Source organism: Octodon degus, unplaced genomic scaffold, assembly GCF_000260255.1.
Source record: "Octodon degus isolate 3935 unplaced genomic scaffold, OctDeg1.0 scaffold00113, whole genome shotgun sequence".
NCBI classification, from domain to species: Eukaryota; Metazoa; Chordata; class Mammalia; order Rodentia; family Octodontidae; genus Octodon; species Octodon degus.
The window spans coordinates 5,157,930-5,164,499 of record NW_004524689.1 but is presented as its reverse complement, the minus strand read 5'-3'; the positions used below and the strand labels follow the sequence as shown (position 1 = coordinate 5,164,499).

At 45.3% G+C, this 6,570-nt stretch overlaps 1 long non-coding RNA gene across 1 annotated transcript in view; it reads right to left on the bottom strand.

Annotated features, from left to right (window-relative positions):
• LOC111812109 overlaps nt 1–5,023 on the bottom strand; it is a 32,801-nt gene extending 27,778 nt beyond the window's left edge. Inside the window, exon 1 of the long non-coding RNA XR_002817701.1 lies at nt 4,516–5,023. This is a non-coding gene — a long non-coding RNA (uncharacterized LOC111812109). The remainder of the gene's footprint in view (nt 1–4,515) is intronic.
• Between the last annotated feature and the right edge of the window lie 1,547 nt (nt 5,024–6,570).

The window sequence follows — 6,570 nt, the reverse complement described above, 5'->3', positions numbered from 1 at the left end:
CTGTCTTCTGACCTTTGGTGTAGAGCTTAGATAGAGTTATTACCTTAGCACCAGGTCCGGATCCCGGAAGTTCCGATTGCTCCAGGTGGGTGTTGCTTGGATCTGGCTGCTGTGCTCCACTTTCTGCTACAGGCAATAGAGTTGAACTCTTTGTGTCACTCTGGCAAGATGTTCTGCTCCTGAATCAGCTGGGTGGGTCTTGCCTCTAGCCTCTTTGTGGGGAGTTCTGCTGAAGGGTTCCCTGCTGGGCCTGTATTCTGGGTTGAATGAGGATTCGCGGGCCTGGGTCATCTCACTCGCTCGCTGGGCCTGCACTCTGGGTCTATTCAGGATCCCGCGGCCCCGGTCCTTCTCTTTCATTCTTGATGTTGGTGATTTGTCTTTTCTATCTTTTATTGTTCATCCATCTGCCTGGAGACTTATTAATTTATTAATCATTTTTTAAAAACTATTAGGTTCATTAATTTTTCTGTTTTTACCATTTTCTGTTGAAACAGTTTCACTTATGTTTTTATCTATGTTTATGTTCAATTTGCTCTTTTCTTAGCATTTTTTTTTTTTTTTTTTTTGCAGAACCGGGGATTGAACTCAGGCCCTTACGCTTGCCAGGGAAGCGCTTATTCTACTGAGCCATCTCTCTGACCCCTAGCCTTTTAAAGTAGAAGTTTAGATGCTTAATTTTAGAGCTTCCTTTTTCCTAGTGTGTGCATTTAATACTGACCTATACCACTTTCCTGCAGCTGCATATAACAAATCTCCATGCATCTTCTCACTTTCATTCAATTCAAAATATTTCTTAATTTTCTTCATGATTTCTTGATGCATGAGTTACTTAGAAATATCTTTGCTTTCCTAATATTTGGAGAGTTTTTACCCTGTCCTTTGTTGTTGTTTATTTGCCTAATTTTCACTAAAGTCCAAATATTTGTGTATTGGGGCTAGGGATTTGGCTCAGCGGTAAGATGCTTGCCTAGCAAGCTGGAAGTCCTGGGTTCAGTGGTCAGCACCAAAAACAAAAAATAAACCTCCCCTAAAAAACAATTCAACCAAAAAAAAAAAAAAAAAAAAAAAAAAAAAAAAAAAAAAAAAAAAAAAAAAACCCAAAAAACAGTAAAATCAAATACCTGGGTATAGGGCATAGTTTCCATTGTCTCCTGGCCAAAAGTTTCTCAGATAACTAAACTCTATAATTTTCTTGGCCAGCAATTTACCACCAAGGTAAATGTTACATGTAGTCTCTGAATTCATTAATTCTTAGTGTTAGTTTTGAATGCTAATTTTAAATATTTCATCATTTATTTTAAAATTCTCTTTTAAAAATCATATTAGTAAAATAGTGATGATTTTAATAGCCACTGACTTTTAACCTGAATCCTTAGACATTGTTTTATTTTGGGCTTTTTTCATTCGGATTTAGAGCATTACATTTGAAACAAAAGAGGTAACATTCCGAGATAGACCACGGAGAACCTCCTGGGCAGTGGAACCGTCCTGTGGGAGGCGGCACTGGTGGCTACATCTCTTGACGTTTGTCCAAAGTCCCAACAGAAGCTCAGAAATTAATGATCTAAACTTCCACCTTCAGCACAAGAATGAACCCCAGCTTGAACTATGGACTTCGGGTGACCACGGCGCGTCACTGTCAGCTCATCGATGGTGACCGAGGTACCCTGGGTACCGGATAATGGGAGGGAGGAGTGGGGGACACACGGGATTTCTTCATACTTCCCACTCAAATTTGTTGGGAGCCTAAAACCTCTCCAAAAACTAAAGGCCATTTTTTAAAGCCACAGTAGGAGTGCATGACATTCAGAACGCTAGGTCAGTGCTTAAATGTTCAAAACTGAACATTCATTCCTGCCACTAATTAGTTTTCTTAATCCCATCCTGTCTCCAGTGTCACTTTTATAAACCTCCCCTTCATGTTAATAAGCTTCACTGGGTGACAGTGAAATTACTGTAGATTAGACTGACGTTATTTTTAGAAATAAAGCAGTTTGAGGAGTCAAGTCCCTGGGACGTGAGTCAGTCACTGAATTAATAGGATCTTAAGGAAAATAACCCCATGTGCCCCTCGCCTGGCGTACCCTGCAGAGCCTACATTAAGACTTGCATTACAAGCTCCTTACAGCTGCCTCTCCTATGAGTTCAGAAGGAGCTCGGTAAATAATATCAGAACTGAGTCATTTATGGTTGAATGACACAGAATGAAAAATAAATGCCTTTCAGGCAGTTCCTGTTACCTAATATGGACAAAGAAGTAGACACTCTAACCAAAGGGCCACACCTGCGGCCCAAATGAACTTTTCCCTATAAGAGCGTTGATCTAATTTCCTGATCAAAAGAGGAATCCAAAAGCACTGTAAATGATCTGTCTGGACCTGAGAAGTCCTATTTTTGGTTCTCAAAGGCCCTGTCAGCGTCAGTCTGCTGACTTACTCCCTGAATAGCCGAGGGTGTTCTCTTTTGTCCTCTTTTAGGCAATTCCAATTAAAACCGCTCTTTCACTTTGCTGAAAGGTCATGCTGCCTGGAGTCCCACGGAGAGCTAGGATTTCTTGTGGTGCGAGTCAGAAACAAGCTAACACAGAATTCACATTTAGAACTTGGGAATAGATGGTATTCTTACCAGAATTTTTTTTTTTTTTAAAAATACAAATTCTGTGAATCACAAGCTCCGGAGAGAGATATTCCATATAATAATTTCTACCCCTGGTCCCTACACCTTCTTACCCCACAATAAAAGTGAAATTGGAAGGGAACATCCAGAAGGAGAAAAACTGAGGTTAAAGGACTGCTCTCAGATGAGTTGCTTAACTCTGAAAGCCATAAGGAAAGGGAGCCTTTTCCGAAGGAAGTGACAACAGATTCATAAAGTACATGACTCATAAACTGCTCTCAACTTGCAAAACTGATTATGAATCACCGAAGAAAAACTTCAAATCTTGAAAAATCTTGGTTGTCTTTTAGGAATCACCTTCTGAAGTCTTTGCTGCTGTGAACACGTTCTTATTCACTATCTTGGCATAATGTTAGGGCAAAATAAAATAGGTCAGCTTTGGTAGATATATTTGGGTAAAAAGCCAGACTGGGCTCTAAGTTTCTCTTGTATGAATCATAAAAATCTGGATGATAATTTAAAAAAAAAAAAAAGAGTTACACTTAAAGAAATATATCCTAAACAGGTGTTGGGTTAGAAGTAGAAGCTTTCTTTTATTTATTTATTTATTTATTTTTTTTTTTTTTTTTTTATTTTTTGTGGAACCGGGGATTGAACTCAGGCCCTTGCACTTGCCAGGGAAGCGCTTATTCCACTGAGCCATCTCCCCAGCCCCAGAAGCTTTCTTTTAATAGGGTGCTGTGTGCTTCTGAACCCATGAAAGAAGGCTGTGTGTGAAAGCAAACCAGCAAAGCCTGCAGGAACCTTGTCCATCGGGATGGCCGGACAGGGAGGGAGAGACCTGCCCGAGGTGACTCTCTCTATAAAAGCCATTAACGGTAGGTGGGGTCCCTAGAGGTCAGGATCTACATTATGCTGGTTAGAAGAAGTAGAAATAATGAGTGACCCACAAATTCTTCCAATCAATGGTGAATACCAGTAATGAGCACTCCAAGATTTCAATCATTAACTTCAGGGCAACCTTAGGCTTCTGTGTAGGTCCAGGAAAAAGCACAGTAGTCACAAAGATAATATGTTATTTAACTGGAAAGCACAGAGGTAGATAAGGTGGACAAAGGGACACTGAAGTGTGGGGAATTATTCCATTCATTTAAGACAGTTTGGGGGAAGCTTGGGAATAGTTCTCAGTATTTGGAAAACTGCAGTCTAAGCACACAGTCACAGGGTGTCAAGACCATGAAAGCGTTAGGAGTTTTACAGTTTGCCTGGAGTATTTCCTAAGATTTCCTAGCAGGATCAATGCATGATCGACGCATTCGACACTAACCTCCAAATGGGAACAGAAGGCAGATGAGAGAGAGTTAGGGACCAGCTGGGCCTGAGCTCCGCTGTCTTTCCTTTGACTTCTGGGAGGGTCCCTGCAGGCCCCGGGTGATGGTGTGTACAATGCACGTGAGGAAACCCTCTCCCAAGAATATCGCGGGCACTGACTAAGGAAAGGTGTGAGGCACTCAGGGTGTTTCGTCAGCACTTTTTTTTTTTTTTTTTTTAATATCGCGGGCACTGACTAAGGAAAGGTGTGAGGCACTCAGGGTGTTTCGTCAGCACTTTTTTTTTTTTTTTTTTTCAGTCCTAGGGATGGAACCCAGGACCTTCCATGTGCCAGACGAACATTCAAGCTCAGCACTACGTCCCCAGCCCAGCCAACGCGAGCTTCACAGTTAACAGGAATCATCAGTTCCAGTCTCCAATGTCTGATGCTTAATTATTCGTGAAGTCATAATTATTGGGTGGGGGGCAGGGGACGTTCTCAGCGTTGTCACCAAGGTTATGGGTTGCAGAGGTCCTATGTGTGAAAGCCACGCTCCACACCAGCAAACGCTTGCGAGGACTCACTTGCTCACACAAACCGCAAAGAGCAGGAGGAGGGTCTGCTAAAGACAATCTTCCAGTCATAGGAAATATTCAGCTAATCCTGGCTGAGACCAGTGTTTACAGCCAGGAATGTGACGGGATACCAGCGCTTTCCTGCCCTCTCCACAGTGGCTCACTCCCAGTGCAAAAGGCTCCCCGTGCCAACCTCAGGGCACGCTTACAGCCTCTTGGAGAACGCTGCCTCGCAGCAGAGGGACGATTTGTCCTACTTCTCCCCTCCAGCCAGGTGCTTAAAGCAAATCTGCACCGTGGGCTTTGTTCCTCAGTGGTCGAAGTTCAGTATGTCCAGCACACGTGCTACTACACAGGACCTTTCCCATCACCCAGGGTGGGGAAGTGGACAAAATCCACCCTGTGACACCAAGAGGAAGCTGCTCATGTTTGGGAAGGGACGTGTCAGCCTGTGAGTTCCCCACAGCTCTTCCAAGAGCTCGGTATCCGAACGTTTGGATCCTTTTCAAACAGAAATCATGGTGCGGGCACTGCTAGGGTTTACGAAGCGGAGTGGCTGGGGTGACTTCATGTTTGAGAGCGCGCGGCTCCCTGGGTGGAGTCACCGAGGGCAGAGTTGACTCATGCGGTCCTGCGCTGGGAATCTAATTACAGCTCATTTACCCCGAGCACGTAGATACACGACCTCTGCTCCCCACCTCAGCCGCCGGAGCTCCGTCGCCAGCCTGGCGTGGACACCAACGGACACAGAGCCAAACATCAGGTCATATTCCCAGAGATTAGAGGCCTCACAGCGGAGGAGAAACACCAGGCTTCCGTTTATCAAGTGCACACACCCAGAGAGGTCAAGGTACCAGCAGACAGCAGGACCAGCCTGTCCCTGCCGCTCTCGAGATCAGAGGTGATAAGGACCTGCCACCCTGAGGTGGCGTCTCTGCACTCCGCTGTTCTCCATCTCCATTTCACAGCCTTTTGAGAAATGGTCATCTCTTCCTTCCCTGTTGTAATTCCTGGCATTTGGGTTCATGGTCCCCAAGTGGCCCCTGTTTTCTTTAAAATGTCACCCTCAAGACAGGCATGGTAGTGCATGGCTGTAATCTCAGCACTCAGAAAGCTGAGGCAGGAGGATCTTTGTGACTTCAAGGCCAGCCTGACATACAAAACGAGAACTGGTCTTGAAATGAAATGAAATGAAATGAAATGAAATGAAATGAAATGAAATGAAATGAAATGTCACCTCCCCTTGGTGCTCCTGTTATATTACCCTTGACTTCAGCTTCCACTTGCACTTTGTCCTCTTCCCAGTAACCCCCTTATTTCCAGCTTCCCCAGCCCTGTGCATCCCTGCTGGATTTGGGGCCCTCCAACTCCTGCAAATGTCACAGCTCAGCTCAGAAACCCTCAGGACTCTCCTGCTGCAGCCAAACCCAAGGGCCTGACATTCAAATGTAGCCAAATCTCCCCAAATCCCCTTGGCCCACAGCTCCGCTGCTCTGGGCAACCTGGTCGCCTCTGCCCACCCCCCAGCTGATACCAGGGCTGCTCACGGGCCCTGACTTCTTCATGTCACTCCAGGCCTGATGTTATCCACCCTGGCTTCCCAGTGGGACACGACATGGCTACTCTTTCCCTGACCCAGCTCAGCCACGGGTTCTCCAGGACAGAGCAGCCCCATCCCCACCCCTGAAGGGACCCCACCCCGTGGCCTCTGCAACACATTATCACAGCTCACGACACACCACAAACGCCCTGACTTTATAGCCATTTCCCTGTCTGATTGCAAGCTCTGGGCGACAAGGACCGCATCTTCCTCATCCTTTTATGCCTGCAGCACCCAACACCATGCATGATCAGCAAATACTGAACAAACACAACAGTTAAAGGGCCCAGGAGAGCGACAGACACTCTGATCCCTGGGGAGAGATAACTTTTAGTGCCCTCAGTCACCGGCTTACTGTCATTGCACACCAGTCAGCCTGTGACTTCCAGAAAAAGCAGCTGAGGTGCACCTCATTACTGGTCCAAAGTGGCGCCACACCCACGACACTTGACAGTATTGTTTAA